Genomic DNA, 25,949 nt, shown 5'->3' on the forward strand with positions numbered 1-25,949 from the left:
CCCTAACCCAAGCCTTAAACCGACACCCTAACCGAAACCCCAAAACTAACCGTAACCCTATCTCTATCCGTAACACTAACCCTAACCCTTACCCTAACCCTAACGTGACACACTAACCCTAACCCTATCCAGACACCGTAACCCTAACCCTAACCCTATCCCAATTTGTAACACTAACCCTAAACTTAACCCTAACCCTAACACTAACCTTAACACTAACCGGACACCCTACCCCTAACCCTGGCCCTAATCCGACACCCTAATCTGACACCCTAACCCTAACCACAACACGCCATGAGACACCCTAACCCTAAAACAACACCTAAACACTAACCCTATACCTAACCTTAACCCTAACCCTAAACCTAACCCTATCCCTAACCCTAACCCTAACCCTAACCCTAAACCTATCCCTATCCCTGTCCCTAACCCTAACCCTATCCCGACACCAGACACCGTAACCCTAACCCTAACCCTAGCCCGATATCCTAACACTAACCCTAACACTAAACCTAACACGACACCCTAACCCTAACCCTAACGTGACACCCTAACACTATATCTAACTGTAACACGACACTCTAACCCTAACCCAAGCCCTAACCCGGCACCCTAACACCACACCCTAACCCTAACCCTAACCCTTACATGACACCCTAAACTGACACACTATCCTAAACTTAACCCTAACCCTAACACTAACCCTAACCAGACACCCAAACCCTAACCCTAAACCTAAACCTAACCCTAAACCTAACCGTAACCCTAACCCTAGCCCTAACCGTAACTTGACACCCTAACACTCAATAGACACCCTAACCCTAACCTGACACCAGACACCCTATCCCTAACCCTAACAAAACACTCAAACCCTAACCCTAACCCTAAACCTAACGCTAAACCTATCCCTAACCCTAACACTAACGTGACACTCTAACCCTAACCCTAAATCTAACCCTAAACCTATCCCTATTTTTAACCTAACCCTAACCTAAACCCTAACTCGACACCATAACCCTAAACCGACACCCTCAACGTAACCCTACCCCTAACGCAACACCATAACCCTAATCCTAACCTTCAACCTAAGCCTTACACGAAACCCTAACCCTAACCCGACACGCTAACCCGACACACTAACCCGACAAACTAACCCAACACCCTAACCCTAACCCTAACCCTAAATCTAACACGGCACCCTAACCCTAACCGTAAACCAAGCCCTAACCAGACACCCTAAACCTAACCCGACACTCTAACCCTAACCCTAACCCGACACACTAACCCTAACTCTACCCCGACACCAGACACACTAACAACAAATCTAACATGACACCCAAACCCTACACCGAACACTAACCCTAACCCTAAAACGACACCCAAGACTTAAATCTAACCCGACACCCTCAGCATAACCCTAACCATAATCCGACACCCTAACCCTACCCCTAAGCCTAACCCAATATCCTAACAGTAACCCTAACGCTAACGCTAACACGACATCATAACACGACACCCTAACCATAACAATAACGCGACAACCTAACCCTAACCGAACACTAACCCTAATCCTAACCCTAATCAAAACCCTATCCCTAACCCTAACCCTATCCCTATTTGTAACCCTAACCCTAACCCTAACCCTAACCTGACACCAGACACCCTATCCCTAACCCTAACCTGACAACCAATCCCTAACCCTAACCCTAAACCTAACTCGACACCTATCCCTAAACCGACACACTTATCCAAATCCTAATGCTAACGTGACACCCTAATCCTAACCCTAACCCTAACAAGACACCAGACACTCTATCGCTAAACTTAACCCGACAGGCATCCCTAACTCTAACCCTCACCCTAAGACTTACACGACACCCTAACCCTAACCCTTACCCTAACCATATCCCTAACCTTAACCCTAACCGAACACCAGACACTCTATCCCTAACAATAACCTGACACCCAAACCCTAACCCTAACCCTAACGCGACACCAGACACCCTAACATTAACCCTAACCCGACAGAGAAACCCGAAACCCTAACCCTCACCCTGAGCCTTACACGACACACTAACGCTAATCTGACATGCTAACCTGACACCCCGAAAATAAACCGACACCTAAACCCTAACCCCAACCCTTACCTGACACCCTAACCCTAACCCGACACGCTAACCGGACATCCTAACCCTAACCCAAGCTGTAACCCTCACCATAACCATAACCATAACCATGACCCTAACACTAACCAGATACCCTAACCCTAACACTGACCCCAACCCGACACCCTAATCTGACACCCTAACCCTAACCCGACACCCTAAGCCTAACCCTAACCCAACACCCTAACCGCAACCCGACACCATACATAACACGACATGCTAATTCAACACCCTAACCCGACACCCTAACCCGACACGCTAAACCTAACACGACACCCTTACCCTAACCCTAACGTGACACCCTAAACCTAACCCTAACCCAAACCCTAACCTGACACCCTATCCCTAGCCGTAACCCTAACCCTAAAACGACACCCTAACACTAAACCGAAACCAGACACCCTAACCATAACCCTAACCCTAACTCTAACTCTAACCCGGTATCCTAACCTTAACCCTAACCCTAAGTGTAAGCCTAACCCAAACCCTAACCCTAACACGACACCCTAACGCTAACCCAAGCCCTAACCCGACACCTTAACCCGACAGCCTAAACCTAACCCTGACCCTTACCTGACACCCGGACCTGACACCCAAACCCTAAGCTTAACCATAACCCTAACCCCACCGTAACCCAAACCCTAGCCGTAACCGTAACTTGACACCCTAACACTCACGTGACACCCTACCCCTAACCCGACACCATAACCTCACACCCTAAAGCTAACCCTAACCCGACACCAGTCAACCTAACCCTAATCCTAACTCGACACCCAAATCCTAACCCAGCCCTCACCCTAAGCCTTACCTGTCACCCTAACCTTAACACGACACGCTATCCCGACACCCTAACCCGAATCCCTAAGGCTGACACAAGCCCTATCCCACCACCCGAACCCTAACCCTAACTGTAACCCTAACCCTAGCCCTAAAACCAACCCTAACCCTATCCCTAACACTAACCCTTCCCTAACCCTAACCCTAACCCTAAACCTAACCCTAACATCACTGTAACCCTTACCCTAACCCTATCCCGAACCCTAACCCTAAACCTAACGCTAAACCTAACCCTAACGCTAACCCTAAAACTATCCCGAACCCTAACCCTAACCCTAACCCTAAACCTAACGCTAACCCTAACCCTAACGCTAACCCTAAACCTGTCCCTAAACCTAACCCTAACTCAAACCCTAACCCTAACGCTAACCCGACACTCTAACCCTAACCCTAACCCTAATCCTAACTTAACCATAACCCTAACCCTAACCCTATCCCTAACCCTAACCCTAACCCGACACTCTAACCCTAACCCTAACCCTAAAACTATCCCTACCCTAACCCTATCCCTAAACCTAACCCTAACCGTAATCCTAACGCTAACCCGACACTCAAATACTAAGCCTAAGCCTAAGCCTAAGCCTAAGCCTAACCCTAACCTAACCCTAACCCTAACCCTAACGGTAACACCCTAAACCTAACACTAACCCTAACCCTAACCCTAACGCTATCCCTTTTCGAAACACTAACACTAACCCTAACCCTAACCCTAACACGACACAATAACCCTAAACCTAACCCAACATGTTAAGCCTAACCGTAACCGTAACCCTAACCCTAACCCTAACCCAACACCCAAAACCTAACCCTAACACTTACCCGAAACCCTAACCCTAACCTGACAGCAGACGCCCTAACCCTAACCCTAACCCTAACCCTAACCCGAAACCAGACACCCTAACCCCTAACCCGACACCCAAACCCGACAAACTAACCCGACACCCTAACCCTAACCCAAGCCTTAAACCGACACCCTAACCGAAACCCCAAAACTAACCGTAACCCTATCTCTATCCGTAACACTAACCCTAACCCTTACCCTAACCCTAACGTGACACACTAACCCTAACCCTATCCAGACACCGTAACCCTAACCCTAACCCTATCCCAATTTGTAACACTAACCCTAAACTTAACCCTAACCCTAACACTAACCTTAACACTAACCGGACACCCTACCCCTAACCCTGGCCCTAATCCGACACCCTAATCTGACACCCTAACCCTAACCACAACACGCCATGAGACACCCTAACCCTAAAACAACACCTAAACACTAACCCTATACCTAACCTTAACCCTAACCCTAAACCTAACCCTATCCCTAACCCTAACCCTAACCCTAACCCTAAACCTATCCCTATCCCTGTCCCTAACCCTAACCCTATCCCAACACCAGACACCGTAACCCTAACCCTAACCCTAGCCCGATATCCTAACACTAACCCTAACACTAAACCTAACACGACACCCTAACCCTAACCCTAACGTGACACCCTAACACTATATCTAACTGTAACACGACACTCTAACCCTAACCCAAGCCCTAACCCGGCACCCTAACACCACACCCTAACCCTAACCCTAACCCTTACATGACACCCTAAACTGACACACTATCCTAAACTTAACCCTAACCCTAACACTAACCCTAACCAGACACCCAAACCCTAACCCTAAACCTAAACCTAACCCTAAACCTAACCGTAACCCTAACCCTAGCCCTAACCGTAACTTGACACCCTAACACTCAATAGACACCCTAACCCTAACCTGACACCAGACACCCTATCCCTAACCCTAACAAAACACTCAAACCCTAACCCTAACCCTAAACCTAACGCTAAACCTATCCCTAACCCTAACACTAACGTGACACTCTAACCCTAACCCTAAATCTAACCCTAAACCTATCCCTATTTTTAACCTAACCCTAACCTAAACCCTAACTCGACACCATAACCCTAAACCGACACCCTCAACGTAACCCTACCCCTAACGCAACACCATAACCCTAATCCTAACCTTCAACCTAAGCCTTACACGAAACCCTAACCCTAACCCGACACGCTAACCCGACACACTAACCCGACAAACTAACCCAACACCCTAACCCTAACCCTAACCCTAAATCTAACACGGCACCCTAACCCTAACCGTAAACCAAGCCCTAACCAGACACCCTAAACCTAACCCGACACTCTAACCCTAACCCTAACCCGACACACTAACCCTAACTCTACCCCGACACCAGACACACTAACAACAAATCTAACATGACACCCAAACCCTACACCGAACACTAACCCTAACCCTAAAACGACACCCAAGACTTAAATCTAACCCGACACCCTCAGCATAACCCTAACCATAATCCGACACCCTAACCCTACCCCTAAGCCTAACCCAATATCCTAACAGTAACCCTAACGCTAACGCTAACACGACATCATAACACGACACCCTAACCATAACAATAACGCGACAACCTAACCCTAACCGAACACTAACCCTAATCCTAACCCTAATCAAAACCCTATCCCTAACCCTAACCCTATCCCTATTTGTAACCCTAACCCTAACCCTAACCCTAACCTGACACCAGACACCCTATCCCTAACCCTAACCTGACAACCAATCCCTAACCCTAACCCTAAACCTAACTCGACACCTATCCCTAAACCGACACACTTATCCAAATCCTAATGCTAACGTGACACCCTAATCCTAACCCTAACCCTAACAAGACACCAGACACTCTATCGCTAAACTTAACCCGACAGGCATCCCTAACTCTAACCCTCACCCTAAGACTTACACGACACCCTAACCCTAACCCTTACCCTAACCATATCCCTAACCTTAACCCTAACCGAACACCAGACACTCTATCCCTAACAATAACCTGACACCCAAACCCTAACCCTAACCCTAACGCGACACCAGACACCCTAACATTAACCCTAACCCGACAGAGAAACCCGAAACCCTAACCCTCACCCTGAGCCTTACACGACACACTAACGCTAATCTGACATGCTAACCTGACACCCCGAAAATAAACCGACACCTAAACCCTAACCCCAACCCTTACCTGACACCCTAACCCTAACCCGACACGCTAACCGGACATCCTAACCCTAACCCAAGCTGTAACCCTCACCATAACCATAACCATAACCATGACCCTAACACTAACCAGATACCCTAACCCTAACACTGACCCCAACCCGACACCCTAATCTGACACCCTAACCCTAACCCGACACCCTAAGCCTAACCCTAACCCAACACCCTAACCGCAACCCGACACCATACATAACACGACATGCTAATTCAACACCCTAACCCGACACCCTAACCCGACACGCTAAACCTAACACGACACCCTTACCCTAACCCTAACGTGACACCCTAAACCTAACCCTAACCCAAACCCTAACCTGACACCCTATCCCTAGCCGTAACCCTAACCCTAAAACGACACCCTAACACTAAACCGAAACCAGACACCCTAACCATAACCCTAACCCTAACTCTAACTCTAACCCGGTATCCTAACCTTAACCCTAACCCTAAGTGTAAGCCTAACCCAAACCCTAACCCTAACACGACACCCTAACGCTAACCCAAGCCCTAACCCGACACCTTAACCCGACAGCCTAAACCTAACCCTGACCCTTACCTGACACCCGGACCTGACACCCAAACCCTAAGCTTAACCATAACCCTAACCCCACCGTAACCCAAACCCTAGCCGTAACCGTAACTTGACACCCTAACACTCACGTGACACCCTACCCCTAACCCGACACCATAACCTCACACCCTAAAGCTAACCCTAACCCGACACCAGTCAACCTAACCCTAATCCTAACTCGACACCCAAATCCTAACCCAGCCCTCACCCTAAGCCTTACCTGTCACCCTAACCTTAACACGACACGCTATCCCGACACCCTAACCCGAATCCCTAAGGCTGACACAAGCCCTATCCCACCACCCGAACCCTAACCCTAACTGTAACCCTAACCCTAGCCCTAAAACCAACCCTAACCCTATCCCTAACACTAACCCTTCCCTAACCCTAACCCTAACCCTAAACCTAACCCTAACATCACTGTAACCCTTACCCTAACCCTATCCCGAACCCTAACCCTAAACCTAACGCTAAACCTAACCCTAACGCTAACCCTAAAACTATCCCGAACCCTAACCCTAACCCTAACCCTAAACCTAACGCTAACCCTAACCCTAACGCTAACCCTAAACCTGTCCCTAAACCTAACCCTAACTCAAACCCTAACCCTAACGCTAACCCGACACTCTAACCCTAACCCTAACCCTAATCCTAACTTAACCATAACCCTAACCCTAACCCTATCCCTAACCCTAACCCTAACCCGACACTCTAACCCTAACCCTAACCCTAAAACTATCCCTACCCTAACCCTATCCCTAAACCTAACCCTAACCGTAATCCTAACGCTAACCCGACACTCAAATACTAAGCCTAAGCCTAAGCCTAAGCCTAAGCCTAACCCTAACCTAACCCTAACCCTAACCCTAACGGTAACACCCTAAACCTAACACTAACCCTAACCCTAACCCTAACGCTATCCCTTTTCGAAACACTAACACTAACCCTAACCCTAACCCTAACACGACACAATAACCCTAAACCTAACCCAACATGTTAAGCCTAACCGTAACCGTAACCCTAACCCTAACCCTAACCCAACACCCAAAACCTAACCCTAACACTTACCCGAAACCCTAACCCTAACCTGACAGCAGACGCCCTAACCCTAACCCTAACCCTAACCCTAACCCGAAACCAGACACCCTAACCCCTAACCCGACACCCAAACCCGACAAACTAACCCGACACCCTAACCCTAACCCAAGCCTTAAACCGACACCCTAACCGAAAGCCCAAAACTAACCGTAACCCTATCTCTATCCGTAACACTAACCCTAACCCTTACCCTAACCCTAACGTGACACACTAACCCTAACCCTATCCAGACACCGTAACCCTAACCCTAACCCTATCCCAATTTGTAACACTAACCCTAAACTTAACCCTAACCCTAACACTAACCTTAACACTAACCGGACACCCTACCCCTAACCCTGGCCCTAATCCGACACCCTAATCTGACACCCTAACCCTAACCACAACACGCCATGAGACACCCTAACCCTAAAACAACACCTAAACACTAACCCTATACCTAACCTTAACCCTAACCCTAAACCTAACCCTATCCCTAACCCTAACCCTAACCCTAACCCTAAACCTATCCCTATCCCTGTCCCTAACCCTAACCCTATCCCGACACCAGACACCGTAACCCTAACCCTAACCCTAGCCCGATATCCTAACACTAACCCTAACACTAAACCTAACACGACACCCTAACCCTAACCCTAACGTGACACCCTAACACTATATCTAACTGTAACACGACACTCTAACCCTAACCCAAGCCCTAACCCGACACCCTAACACCACACCCTAACCCTAACCCTAACCCTTACATGACACCCTAAACTGACACACTATTCCTAAACTTAACCCTAACCCTAACACTAACCCTAACCAGACACCCAAACCCTAACCCTAAACCTAAACCTAACCCTAAACCTAACCGTAACCCTAACCCTAGCCCTAACCGTAACTTGACACCCTAACACTCAATAGACACCCTAACCCTAACCTGACACCAGACACCCTATCCCTAACCCTAACAAAACACTCAAACCCTAACCCTAACCCTAAACCTAACGCTAAACCTATCCCTAACCCTAACACTAACGTGACACTCTAACCCTAACCCTAAATCTAACCCTAAACCTATCCCTATTTTTAACCTAACCCTAACCTAAACCCTAACTCGACACCATAACCCTAAACCGACACCCTCAACGTAACCCTACCCCTAACGCAACACCATAACCCTAATCCTAACCTTCAACCTAAGCCTTACACGAAACCCTAACCCTAACCCGACACGCTAACCCGACACACTAACCCGACAAACTAACCCAACACCCTAACCCTAACCCTAACCCTAAATCTAACACGGCACCCTAACCCTAACCGTAAACCAAGCCCTAACCAGACACCCTAAACCTAACCCGACACTCTAACCCTAACCCTAACCCGACACACTAACCCTAACTCTACCCCGACACCAGACACACTAACAACAAATCTAACATGACACCCAAACCCTACACCGAACACTAACCCTAACCCTAAAACGACACCCAAGACTTAAATCTAACCCGACACCCTCAGCATAACCCTAACCATAATCCGACACCCTAACCCTACCCCTAAGCCTAACCCAATATCCTAACAGTAACCCTAACGCTAACGCTAACACGACATCATAACACGACACCCTAACCATAACAATAACGCGACAACCTAACCCTAACCGAACACTAACCCTAATCCTAACCCTAATCAAAACCCTATCCCTAACCCTAACCCTATCCCTATTTGTAACCCTAACCCTAACCCTAACCCTAACCTGACACCAGACACCCTATCCCTAACCCTAACCTGACAACCAATCCCTAACCCTAACCCTAAACCTAACTCGACACCTATCCCTAAACCGACACACTTATCCAAATCCTAATGCTAACGTGACACCCTAATCCTAACCCTAACCCTAACAAGACACCAGACACTCTATCGCTAAACTTAACCCGACAGGCATCCCTAACTCTAACCCTCACCCTAAGACTTACACGACACCCTAACCCTAACCCTTACCCTAACCATATCCCTAACCTTAACCCTAACCGAACACCAGACACTCTATCCCTAACAATAACCTGACACCCAAACCCTAACCCTAACCCTAACGCGACACCAGACACCCTAACATTAACCCTAACCCGACAGAGAAACCCGAAACCCTAACCCTCACCCTGAGCCTTACACGACACACTAACGCTAATCTGACATGCTAACCTGACACCCCGAAAATAAACCAACACCTAAACCCTAACCCCAACCCTTACCTGACACCCTAACCCTAACCCGACACGCTAACCGGACATCCTAACCCTAACCCAAGCTGTAACCCTCACCATAACCATAACCATAACCATGACCCTAACTCTAACCAGATTCCCTAACCCTAACACTGACCCCAACCCGACACCCTAATCTGACACCCTAACCCTAACCCGACACCCTAAGCCTAACCCTAACCCAACACCCTAACCGCAACCCGACACCATACATAACACGACATGCTAATTCAACACCCTAACCCGACACCCTAACCCGACACGCTAAACCTAACACGACACCCTTACCCTAACCCGAACGTGACACCCTAAACCTAACCCTAACCCAAACCCTAACCTGACACCCTATCCCTAGCCGTAACCCTAACCCTAAAACGACACCCTAACACTAAACCGAAACCAGACACCCTAACCATAACCCTAACCCTAACTCTAACTCTAACCCGGTATCCTAACCTTAACCCTAACCCTAACTGTAAGCCTAACCCAAACCCTATCCCTAACGCGATACCCTAACCCTAACACGACACCCTAACGCTAACCCAAGCCCTAACCCGACACCTTAACCCGACAGCCTAAACCTAACCCTGACCCTTACCTGACACCCGGACCTGACACCCAAACCCTAAGCTTAACCATAACCCTAACCCCACCGTAACCCAAACCCTAGCCGTAACCGTAACTTGACACCCTAACACTCACGTGACACCCTACCCCTAACCCGACACCATAACCTCACACCCTAAAGCTAACCCTAACCCGACACCAGTCAACCTAACCCTAATCCTAACTCGACACCCAAATCCTAACCCAGCCCTCACCCTAAGCCTTACCTGTCACCCTAACCTTAACACGACACGCTATCCCGACACCCTAACCCGAATCCCTAAGGCTGACACAAGCCCTATCCCACCACCCGAACCCTAACCCTAACTGTAACCCTAACCCTAGCCCTAAAACCAACCCTAACCCTATCCCTAACACTAACCCTTCCCTAACCCTAACCCTAACCCTAAACCTAACCCTAACATCACTGTAACCCTTACCCTAACCCTATCCCGAACCCTAACCCTAACCCTAACCCTAAACCTAACGCTAAACCTAACCCTAACGCTAACCCTAAAACTATCCCGAACCCTAACCCTAACCCTAACCCTAAACCTAACGCTAACCCTAACCCTAACGCTAACCCTAAACCTGTCCCTAAACCTAACCCTAACTCAAACCCTAACCCTAACGCTAACCCGACACTCTAACCCTAACCCTAACCCTAATCCTAACTTAACCATAACCCTAACCCTAACCCTATCCCTAACCCTAACCCTAACCCGACACTCTAACCCTAACCCTAACCCTAAAACTATCCCTACCCTAACCCTATCCCTAAACCTAACCCTAACCGTAATCCTAACGCTAACCCGACACTCAAATACTAAGCCTAAGCCTAAGCCTAAGCCTAAGCCTAACCCTAACCTAACCCTAACCCTAACCCTAACGGTAACACCCTAAACCTAACACTAACCCTAACCCTAACCCTAACGCTATCCCTTTTCGAAACACTAACACTAACCCTAACCCTAACCCTAACACGACACAATAACCCTAAACCTAACCCAACATGTTAAGCCTAACCGTAACCGTAACCCTAACCCTAACCCTAACCCAACACCCAAAACCTAACCCTAACACTTACCCGAAACCCTAACCCTAACCTGACAGCAGACGCCCTAACCCTAACCCTAACCCTAACCCTAACCCGAAACCAGACACCCTAACCCCTAACCCGACACCCAAACCCGACAAACTAACCCGACACCCTAACCCTAACCCAAGCCTTAAACCGACACCCTAACCGAAAGCCCAAAACTAACCGTAACCCTATCTCTATCCGTAACACTAACCCTAACCCTTACCCTAACCCTAACGTGACACACTAACCCTAACCCTATCCAGACACCGTAACCCTAACCCTAACCCTATCCCAATTTGTAACACTAACCCTAAACTTAACCCTAACCCTAACACTAACCTTAACACTAACCGGACACCCTACCCCTAACCCTGGCCCTAATCCGACACCCTAATCTGACACCCTAACCCTAACCACAACACGCCATGAGACACCCTAACCCTAAAACAACACCTAAACACTAACCCTATACCTAACCTTAACCCTAACCCTAAACCTAACCCTATCCCTAACCCTAACCCTAACCCTAACCCTAAACCTATCCCTATCCCTGTCCCTAACCCTAACCCTATCCCGACACCAGACACCGTAACCCTAACCCTAACCCTAGCCCGATATCCTAACACTAACCCTAACACTAAACCTAACACGACACCCTAACCCTAACCCTAACGTGACACCCTAACACTATATCTAACTGTAACACGACACTCTAACCCTAACCCAAGCCCTAACCCGGCACCCTAACACCACACCCTAACCCTAACCCTAACCCTTACATGACACCCTAAACTGACACACTATCCTAAACTTAACCCTAACCCTAACACTAACCCTAACCAGACACCCAAACCCTAACCCTAAACCTAAACCTAACCCTAAACCTAACCGTAACCCTAACCCTAGCCCTAACCGTAACTTGACACCCTAACACTCAATAGACACCCTAACCCTAACCTGACACCAGACACCCTATCCCTAACCCTAACAAAACACTCAAACCCTAACCCTAACCCTAAACCTAACGCTAAACCTATCCCTAACCCTAACACTAACGTGACACTCTAACCCTAACCCTAAATCTAACCCTAAACCTATCCCTATTTTTAACCTAACCCTAACCTAAACCCTAACTCGACACCATAACCCTAAACCGACACCCTCAACGTAACCCTACCCCTAACGCAACACCATAACCCTAATCCTAACCTTCAACCTAAGCCTTACACGAAACCCTAACCCTAACCCGACACGCTAACCCGACACACTAACCCGACAAACTAACCCAACACCCTAACCCTAACCCTAACCCTAAATCTAACACGGCACCCTAACCCTAACCGTAAACCAAGCCCTAACCAGACACCCTAAACCTAACCCGACACTCTAACCCTAACCCTAACCCGACACACTAACCCTAACTCTACCCCGACACCAGACACACTAACAACAAATCTAACATGACACCCAAACCCTACACCGAACACTAACCCTAACCCTAAAACGACACCCAAGACTTAAATCTAACCCGACACCCTCAGCATAACCCTAACCATAATCCGACACCCTAACCCTACCCCTAAGCCTAACCCAATATCCTAACAGTAACCCTAACGCTAACGCTAACACGACATCATAACACGACACCCTAACCATAACAATAACGCGACAACCTAACCCTAACCGAACACTAACCCTAATCCTAACCCTAATCAAAACCCTATCCCTAACCCTAACCCTATCCCTATTTGTAACCCTAACCCTAACCCTAACCCTAACCTGACACCAGACACCCTATCCCTAACCCTAACCTGACAACCAATCCCTAACCCTAACCCTAAACCTAACTCGACACCTATCCCTAAACCGACACACTTATCCAAATCCTAATGCTAACGTGACACCCTAATCCTAACCCTAACCCTAACAAGACACCAGACACTCTATCGCTAAACTTAACCCGACAGGCATCCCTAACTCTAACCCTCACCCTAAGACTTACACGACACCCTAACCCTAACCCTTACCCTAACCATATCCCTAACCTTAACCCTAACCGAACACCAGACACTCTATCCCTAACAATAACCTGACACCCAAACCCTAACCCTAACCCTAACGCGACACCAGACACCCTAACATTAACCCTAACCCGACAGAGAAACCCGAAACCCTAACCCTCACCCTGAGCCTTACACGACACACTAACGCTAATCTGACATGCTAACCTGACACCCCGAAAATAAACCGACACCTAAACCCTAACCCCAACCCTTACCTGACACCCTAACCCTAACCCGACACGCTAACCGGACATCCTAACCCTAACCCAAGCTGTAACCCTCACCATAACCATAACCATAACCATGACCCTAACTCTAACCAGATTCCCTAACCCTAACACTGACCCCAACCCGACACCATAATCTGACACCCTAACCCTAACCCGACACCCTAAGCCTAACCCTAACCCAACACCCTAACCGCAACCCGACACCATACATAACACGACATGCTAATTCAACACCCTAACCCGACACCCTAACCCGACACGCTAAACCTAACACGACACCCTTACCCTAACCCGAACGTGACACCCTAAACCTAACCCTAACCCAAACCCTAACCTGACACCCTATCCCTAGCCGTAACCCTAACCCTAAAACGACACCCTAACACTAAACCGAAACCAGACACCCTAACCATAACCCTAACCCTAACTCTAACTCTAACCCGGTATCCTAACCTTAACCCTAACCCTAACTGTAAGCCTAACCCAAACCCTATCCCTAACGCGATACCCTAACCCTAACACGACACCCTAACGCTAACCCAAGCCCTAACCCGACACCTTAACCCGACAGCCTAAACCTAACCCTGACCCTTACCTGAAACCCGGACCTGACACCCAAACCCTAAGCTTAACCATAACCCTAACCCCACCGTAACCCAAACCCTAGCCGTAACCGTAACTTGACACCCTAACACTCACGTGACACCCTACCCCTAACCCGACACCATAACCTCACACCCTAAAGCTAACCCTAACCCGACACCAGTCAACCTAACCCTAATCCTAACTCGAAACCCAAATCCTAACCCAGCCCTCACCCTAAGCCTTACCTGTCACCCTAACCTTAACACGACACGCTATCCCGACACCCTAACCCGAATCCCTAAGGCTGACAAAAGCCCTATCCCACCACCCGAACCCTAACCCTAACTGTAACCCTAACCCTAGCCCTAAAACCAACCCTAACCCTATCCCTAACACTAACCCTTCCCTAACCCTAACCCTAACCCTAAACCTAACCCTAACATCACTGTAACCCTTACCCTAACCCTATCCCGAACCCTAACCCTAACCCTAACCCTAAACCTAACGCTAAACGTAACCCTAACGCTAACCCTAAAACTATCCCGAACCCTAACCCTAACCCTAACCCTAAACCTAACGCTAACCCTAACCCTAACGCTAACCCTAAACCTGTCCCTAAACCTAACCCTAACTCAAACCCTAACCCTAACGCTAACCCGACACTCTAACCCTAACCCTAACCCTAATCCTAACTTAACCATAACCCTAACCCTAACCCTATCCCTAACCCTAACCCTAACCCGACACTCTAACCCTAACCCTAACCCTAAAACTATCCCTACCCTAACCCTATCCCTAAACCTAACCCTAACCGTAATCCTAACGCTAACCCGACACTCAAATACTAAGCCTAAGCCTAAGCCTAAGCCTAAGCCTAACCCTAACCTAACCCTAACCCTAACCCTAACGGTAACACCCTAAACCTAACACTAACCCTAACCCTAACCCTAACGCTATCCCTTTTCGAAACACTAACACTAACCCTAACCCTAACCCTAACACGACACAATAACCCTAAACCTAACCCAACATGTTAAGCCTAACCGTAACCGTAACCCTAACCCTAACCCTAACCCAACACCCAAAACCTAACCCTAACACTTACCCGAAACCCTAACCCTAACCTGACAGCAGACGCCCTAACCCTAACCCTAACCCTAACCCTAACCCGAAACCAGACACCCTAACCCCTAACCCGACACCCAAACCCGACAAACTAACCCGACACCCTAACCCTAACCCAAGCCTTAAACCGACACCCTAACCGAAAGCCCAAAACTAACCGTAACCCTATCTCTATCCGTAACACTAACCCTAACCCTTACCCTAACCCTAACGTGACACACTAACCCTAACCCTATCCAGACACCGTAACCCTAACCCTAACCCTATCCCAATTTGTAACACTAACCCTAAACTTAACCCTAACCCTAACACTAACCTTAACACTAACCGGACACCCTACCCCTACCCCTGGCCCTAATCCGACACCCTAATCTGACACCCTAAACCTAACCACAACACGCCATGAGACACCCTAACCCTAAAACAACACCTAAACACTAACCCTATACCTAACCTTAACCCTAACCCTAAACCTAACCCTATCCCTAACCCTAACCCTAACCCTAACCCTAAACCTATCCCTATCCCTGTCCCTAACCCTAACCCTATCCCGACACCAGACACCGTAACCCTAACCCTAACCCTAGCCCGATATCCTAACACTAACCCTATCACTAAACCTAACACGACACCCTAACCCTAACCCTAACGTGACACCCTAACACTATATCTAACTGTAACACGACACTCTAACCCTAACCCAAGCCCTAACCCGACACCCTAACACCACACCCTAACCCTAACCCTAACCCTTACATGACACCCTAAACTGACACACTATTCCTAAACTTAACCCTAACCCTAACACTAACCCTAACCAGACACCCAAACCCTAACCCTAAACCTAAACCTAACCCTAAACCTAACCGTAACCCTAACCCTAGCCCTAACCGTAACTTGACACCCTAACACTCAATAGACACCCTAACCCTAACCTGACACCAGACACCCTATCCCTAACCCTAACAAAACACTCAAACCCTAACCCTAACCCTAAACCTAACGCTAAACCTATCCCTAACCCTAACACTAACGTGACACTCTAACCCTAACCCTAAATCTAACCCTAAACCTATCCCTATTTTTAACCTAACCCTAACCTAAACCCTAACTCGACACCATAACCCTAAACCGACACCCTCAACGTAACCCTACCCCTAACGCAACACCATAACCCTAATCCTAACCTTCAACCTAAGCCTTACACGAAACCCTAACCCTAACCCGACACGCTAACCCGACACACTAACCCGACAAACTAACCCAACACCCTAACCCTAACCCTAACCCTAAATCTAACACGGCACCCTAACCCTAACCGTAAACCAAGCCCTAACCAGACACCCTAAACCTAACCCGACACTCTAACCCTAACCCTAACCCGACACACTAACCCTAACTCTACCCCGACACCAGACACACTAACAACAAATCTAACATGACACCCAAACCCTACACCGAACACTAACCCTAACCCTAAAACGACACCCAAGACTTAAATCTAACCCGACACCCTCAGCATAACCCTAACCATAATCCGACACCCTAACCCTACCCCTAAGCCTAACCCAATATCCTAACAGTAACCCTAACGCTAACGCTAACACGACATCATAACACGACACCCTAACCATAACAATAACGCGACAACCTAACCCTAACCGAACACTAACCCTAATCCTAACCCTAATCAAAACCCTATCCCTAACCCTAACCCTATCCCTATTTGTAACCCTAACCCTAACCCTAACCCTAACCTGACACCAGACACCCTATCCCTAACCCTAACCTGACAACCAATCCCTAACCCTAACCCTAAACCTAACTCGACACCTATCCCTAAACTGACACACTTATCCAAATCCTAATGCTAACGTGACACCCTAATCCTAACCCTAACCCTAACAAGACACCAGACACTCTATCGCTAAACTTAACCCGACAGGCATCCCTAACTCTAACCCTCACCCTAAGACTTACACGACACCCTAACCCTAACCCTTACCCTAACCATATCCCTAACCTTAACCCTAACCGAACACCAGACACTCTATCCCTAACAATAACCTGACACCCAAACCCTAACCCTAACCCTAACGCGACACCAGACACCCTAACATTAACCCTAACCCGACAGAGAAACCCGAAACCCTAACCCTCACCCTGAGCCTTACACGACACACTAACGCTAATCTGACATGCTAACCTGACACCCCGAAAATAAACCGACACCTAAACCCTAACCCCAACCCTTACCTGACACCCTAACCCTAACCCGACACGCTAACCGGACATCCTAACCCTAACCCAAGCTGTAACCCTCACCATAACCATAACCATAACCATGACCCTAACACTAACCAGATACCCTAACCCTAACACTGACCCCAACCCGACACCCTAATCTGACACCCTAACCCTAACCCGACACCCTAAGCCTAACCCTAACCCAACACCCTAACCGCAACCCGACACCATACATAACACGACATGCTAATTCAACACCCTAACCCGACACCCTAACCCGACACGCTAAACCTAACACGACACCCTTACCCTAACCCTAACGTGACACCCTAAACCTAACCCTAACCCAAACCCTAACCTGACACCCTATCCCTAGCCGTAACCCTAACCCTAAAACGACACCCTAACACTAAACCGAAACCAGACACCCTAACCATAACCCTAACCCTAACTCTAACTCTAACCCGGTATCCTAACCTTAACCCTAACCCTAACTGTAAGCCTAACCCAAACCCTAACCCTAACACGACACCCTAACGCTAACCCAAGCCCTAACCCGACACCTTAACCCGACAGCCTAAACCTAACCCTGACCCTTACCTGACACCCGGACCTGACACCCAAACCCTAAGCTTAACCATAACCCTAACCCCACCGTAACCCAAACCCTAGCCGTAACCGTAACTTGACACCCTAACACTCACGTGACACCCTACCCCTAACCCGACACCATAACCTCACACCCTAAAGCTAACCCTAACCCGACACCAGTCAACCTAACCCTAATCCTAACTCGACACCCAAATCCTAACCCAGCCCTCACCCTAAGCCTTACCTGTCACCCTAACCTTAACACGACACGCTATCCCGACACCCTAACCCGAATCCCTAAGGCTGACACAAGCCCTATCCCACCACCCGAACCCTAACCCTAACTGTAACCCTAACCCTAGCCCTAAAACCAACCCTAACCCTATCCCTAACACTAACCCTTCCCTAACCCTAACCCTAACCCTAAACCTAACCCTAACATCACTGTAACCCTTACCCTAACCCTATCCCGAACCCTAACCCTAACCCTAACCCTAAACCTAACGCTAAACCTAACCCTAACGCTAACCCTAAAACTATCCCGAACCCTAACCCTAACCCTAACCCCAAACCTAACGCTAACCCTAACCCTAACGCTAACCCTAAACCTGTCCCTAAACCTAACCCTAACTCAAACCCTAACCCTAACGCTAACCCGACACTCTAACCCTAACCCTAACCCTAATCCTAACTTAACCATAACCCTAACCCTAACCCTATCCCTAACCCTAACCCTAACCCGACACTCTAACCCTAACCCTAACCCTAAAACTATCCCTACCCTAACCCTATCCCTAAACCTAACCCTAACCGTAATCCTAACGCTAACCCGACACTCAAATACTAAGCCTAAGCCTAAGCCTAAGCCTAAGCCTAACCCTAACCTAACCCTAACCCTAACCCTAACGGTAACACCCTAAACCTAACACTAACCCTAACCCTAACCCTAACGCTATCCCTTTTCGAAACACTAACACTAACCCTAACCCTAACCCTAACACGACACAATAACCCTAAACCTAACCCAACATGTTAAGCCTAACCGTAACCGTAACCCTAACCCTAACCCTAACCCAACACCCAAAACCTAACCCTAACACTTACCCGAAACCCTAACCCTAACCTGACAGCAGACGCCCTAACCCTAACCCTAACCCTAACCCTAACCCGAAACCAGACACCCTAACCCCTAACCCGACACCCAAACCCGACAAACTAACCCGACACCCTAACCCTAACCCAAGCCTTAAACCGACACCCTAACCGAAAGCCCAAAACTAACCGTAACCCTATCTCTATCCGTAACACTAACCCTAACCCTTACCCTAACCCTAACGTGACACACTAACCCTAACCCTATCCAGACACCGTAACCCTAACCCTAACCCTATCCCAATTTGTAACACTAACCCTAAACTTAACCCTAACCCTAACACTAACCTTAACACTAACCGGACACCCTACCCCTACCCCTGGCCCTAATCCGACACCCTAATCTGACACCCTAACCCTAACCACAACACGCCATGAGACACCCTAACCCTAAAACAACACCTAAACACTAACCCTATACCTAACCTTAACCCTAACCCTAAACCTAACCCTATCCCTAACCCTAACCCTAACCCTAACCCTAAACCTATCCCTATCCCTGTCCCTAACCCTAACCCTATCCCGACACCAGACACCGTAACCCTAACCCTAACCCTAGCCCGATATCCTAACACTAACCCTAACACTAAACCTAACACGACACCCTAACCCTAACCCTAACGTGACACCCTAACACTATATCTAACTGTAACACGACACTCTAACCCTAACCCAAGCCCTAACCCGACACCCTAACACCACACCCTAACCCTAACCCTAACCCTTACATGACACCCTAAACTGACACACTATTCCTAAACTTAACCCTAACCCTAACACTAACCCTAACCAGACACCCAAACCCTAACCCTAAACCTAAACCTAACCCTAAACCTAACCGTAACCCTAACCCTAGCCCTAACCGTAACTTGACACCCTAACACTCAATAGACACCCTAACCCTAACCTGACACCAGACACCCTATCCCTAACCCTAACAAAACACTCAAACCCTAACCCTAACCCTAAACCTAACGCTAAACCTATCCCTAACCCTAACACTAACGTGACACTCTAACCCTAACCCTAAATCTAACCCTAAACCTATCCCTATTTTTAACCTAACCCTAACCTAAACCCTAACTCGACACCATAACCCTAAACCGACACCCTCAACGTAACCCTACCCCTAACGCAACACCATAACCCTAATCCTAACCTTCAACCTAAGCCTTACACGAAACCCTAACCCTAACCCGACACGCTAACCCGACACACTAACCCGACAAACTAACCCAACACCCTAACCCTAACCCTAACCCTAAATCTAACACGGCACCCTAACCCTAACCGTAAACCAAGCCCTAACCAGACACCCTAAACCTAACCCGACACTCTAACCCTAACCCTAACCCGACACACTAACCCTAACTCTACCCCGACACCAGACACACTAACAACAAATCTAACATGACACCCAAACCCTACACCGAACACTAACCCTAACCCTAAAACGACACCCAAGACTTAAATCTCACCCGACACCCTCAGCATAACCCTAACCATAATCCGACACCCTAACCCTACCCCTAAGCCTAACCCAATATCCTAACAGTAACCCTAACGCTAACGCTAACACGACATCATAACACGACACCCTAACCATAACAATAACGCGACAACCTAACCCTAACCGAACACTAACCCTAATCCTAACCCTAATCAAAACCCTATCCCTAACCCTAACCCTATCCCTATTTGTAACCCTAACCCTAACCCTAACCCTAACCTGACACCAGACACCCTATCCCTAACCCTAACCTGACAACCAAACCCTAACCCTAACCCTAAGCCTAACTCGACACCTATCCCTAAACCGACACACTTATCCAAATCCTAATTCTAACGTGACACCCTAATCCTAACCCTAACCCTAACAAGACACCAGACACTCTATCGCTAAACTTAACCCGACAGGCATCCCTAACTCTAACCCTCACCCTAAGACTTACACGACACCCTAACCCTAACCCTTACCCTAACCATATCCCTAACCTTAACCCTAACCGAACACCAGACACTCTATCCCTAACAATAACCTGACACCCAAACCCTAACCCTAACCCTAACGCGACACCAGACACCCTAACATTAACCCTAACCCGACAGAGAAACCCGAAACCCTAACCCTCACCCTGAGCCTTACACGACACACTAACGCTAATCTGACATGCTAACCTGACACCCCGAAAATAAACCGACACCTAAACCCTAACCCCAACCCTTACCTGACACCCTAACCCTAACCCGACACGCTAACCGGACATCCTAACCCTAACCCAAGCTGTAACCCTCACCATAACCATAACCATAACCATGACCCTAACTCTAACCAGATACCCTAACCCTAACACTGACCCCAACCCGACACCCTAATCTGACACCCTAACCCTAACCCGACACCCTAAGCCTAACCCTAACCCAACACCCTAACCGCAACCCGACACCATACATAACACGACATGCTAATTCAACACCCTAACCCGACACCCTAACCCGACACGCTAAACCTAACACGACACCCTTACCCTAACCCGAACGTGACACCCTAAACCTAACCCTAACCCAAACCCTAACCTGACACCCTATCCCTAGCCGTAACCCTAACCCTAAAACGACACCCTAACACTAAACCGAAACCAGACACCCTAACCATAACCCTAACCCTAACTCTAACTCTAACCCGGTATCCTAACCTTAACCCTAACCCTAACTGTAAGCCTAACCCAAACCCTATCCCTAACGCGATACCCTAACCCTAACACGACACCCTAACGCTAACCCAAGCCCTAACCCGACACCTTAACCCGACAGCCTAAACCTAACCCTGACCCTTACCTGACACCCGGACCTGACACCCAAACCCTAAGCTTAACCATAACCCTAACCCCACCGTAACCCAAACCCTAGCCGTAACCGTAACTTGACACCCTAACACTCACGTGACACCCTACCCCTAACCCGACACCATAACCTCACACCCTAAAGCTAACCCTAACCCGACACCAGTCAACCTAACCCTAATCCTAACTCGACACCCAAATCCTAACCCAGCCCTCACCCTAAGCCTTACCTGTCACCCTAACCTTAACACGACACGCTATCCCGACACCCTAACCCGAATCCCTAAGGCTGACACAAGCCCTATCCCACCACCCGAACCCTAACCCTAACTGTAACCCTAACCCTAGCCCTAAAACCAACCCTAACCCTATCCCTAACACTAACCCTTCCCTAACCCTAACCCTAACCCTAAACCTAACCCTAACATCACTGTAACCCTTACCCTAACCCTATCCCGAACCCTAACCCTAACCCTAACCCTAAACCTAACGCTAAACGTAACCCTAACGCTAACCCTAAAACTATCCCGAACCCTAACCCTAACCCTAACCCTAAACCTAACGCTAACCCTAACCCTAACGCTAACCCTAAACCTGTCCCTAAACCTAACCCTAACTCAAACCCTAACCCTAACGCTAACCCGACACTCTAACCCTAACCCTAACCCTAATCCTAACTTAACCATAACCCTAACCCTAACCCTATCCCTAACCCTAACCCTAACCCGACACTCTAACCCTAACCCTAACCCTAAAACTATCCCTACCCTAACCCTATCCCTAAACCTAACCCTAACCGTAATCCTAACGCTAACCCGACACTCAAATACTAAGCCTAAGCCTAAGCCTAAGCCTAAGCCTAACCCTAACCTAACCCTAACCCTAACCCTAACGGTAACACCCTAAACCTAACACTAACCCTAACCCTAACCCTAACGCTATCCCTTTTCGAAACACTAACACTAACCCTAACCCTAACCCTAACACGACACAATAACCCTAAACCTAACCCAACATGTTAAGCCTAACCGTAACCGTAACCCTAACCCTAACCCTAACCCAACACCCAAAACCTAACCCTAACACTTACCCGAAACCCTAACCCTAACCTGACAGCAGACGCCCTAACCCTAACCCTAACCCTAACCCTAACCCGAAACCAGACACCCTAACCCCTAACCCGACACCCAAACCCGACAAACTAACCCGACACCCTAACCCTAACCCAAGCCTTAAACCGACACCCTAACCGAAACCCCAAAACTAACCGTAACCCTATCTCTATCCGTAACACTAACCCTAACCCTTACCCTAACCCTAACGTGACACACTAACCCTAACCCTATCCAGACACCGTAACCCTAACCCTAACCCTATCCCAATTTGTAACACTAACCCTAAACTTAACCCTAACCCTAACACTAACCTTAACACTAACCGGACACCCTACCCCTAACCCTGGCCCTAATCCGACACCCTAATCTGACACCCTAACCCTAACCACAACACGCCATGAGACACCCTAACCCTAAAACAACACCTAAACACTAACCCTATACCTAACCTTAACCCTAACCCTAAACCTAACCCTATCCCTAACCCTAACCCTAACCCTAACCCTAAACCTATCCCTATCCCTGTCCCTAACCCTAACCCTATCCCGACACCAGACACCGTAACCCTAACCCTAACCCTAGCCCGATATCCTAACACTAACCCTAACACTAAACCTAACACGACACCCTAACCCTAACCCTAACGTGACACCCTAACACTATATCTAACTGTAACACGACACTCTAACCCTAACCCAAGCCCTAACCCGACACCCTAACACCACACCCTAACCCTAACCCTAACCCTTACATGACACCCTAAACTGACACACTATTCCTAAACTTAACCCTAACCCTAACACTAACCCTAACCAGACACCCAAACCCTAACCCTAAACCTAAACCTAACCCTAAACCTAACCGTAACCCTAACCCTAGCCCTAACCGTAACTTGACACCCTAACACTCAATAGACACCCTAACCCTAACCTGACACCAGACACCCTAACCCTAACCCTAACAAAACACTCAAACCCTAACCCTAACCCTAAACCTAACGCTAAACCTATCCCTAACCCTAACACTAACGTGACACTCTAACCCTAACCCTAAATCTAACCCTAAACCTATCCCTATTTTTAACCTAACCCTAACCTAAACCCTAACTCGACACCATAACCCTAAACCGACACCCTCAACGAAACCCTACCCCTAACGCAACACCATAACCCTAATCCTAACCTTCAACCTAAGCCTTACACGAAACCCTAACCCTAACCCGACACGCTAACCCGACACACTAACCCGACAAACTAACCCAACACCCTAACCCTAACCCTAACCCTAAATCTAACACGGCACCCTAACCCTAACCGTAAACCAAGCCCTAACCAGACACCCTAAACCTAACCCGACACTCTAACCCTAACCCTAACCCGACACACTAACCCTAACTCTACCCCGACACCAGACACACTAACAACAAATCTAACATGACACCCAAACCCTACACCGAACACTAACCCTAACCCTAAAACGACACCCAAGACTTAAATCTCACCCGACACCCTCAGCGTAACCCTAACCATAATCCGACACCCTAACCCTACCCCTAAGCCTAACCCAATATCCTAACAGTAACCCTAACGCTAACGCTAACACGACATCATAACACGACACCCTAACCATAACAATAACGCGACAACCTAACCCTAACCGAACACTAACCCTAATCCTAACCCTAATCAAAACCCTATCCCTAACCCTAACCCTATCCCTATTTGTAACCCTAACCCTAACCCTAACCCTAACCTGACACCAGACACCCTATCCCTAACCCTAACCTGACAACCAAACCCTAACCCTAACCCTAAGCCTAACTCGACACCTATCCCTAAACCGACACACTTATCCAAATCCTAATGCTAACGTGACACCCTAATCCTAACCCTAACCCTAACAAGACACCAGACACTCTATCGCTAAACTTAACCCGACAGGCATCCCTAACTCTAACCCTCACCCTAAGACTTACACGACACCCTAACCCTAACCCTTACCCTAACCATATCCCTAACCTTAACCCTAACCGAACACCAGACACTCTATCCCTAACAATAACCTGACACCCAAACCCTAACCCTAACCCTAACGCGACACCAGACACCCTAACATTAACCCTAACCCGACAGAGAAACCCGAAACCCTAACCCTCACCCTGAGCCTTACACGACACACTAACGCTAATCTGACATGCTAACCTGACACCCCGAAAATAAACCGACACCTAAACCCTAACCCCAACCCTTA

The sequence above is a fragment of the Giraffa tippelskirchi genome, chromosome 7, assembly GCF_054371585.1.
Source record: "Giraffa tippelskirchi isolate mGirTip1 chromosome 7, T2T-mGirTip1v1.2.pri, whole genome shotgun sequence".
NCBI classification, from domain to species: domain Eukaryota; kingdom Metazoa; phylum Chordata; class Mammalia; order Artiodactyla; family Giraffidae; genus Giraffa; species Giraffa tippelskirchi.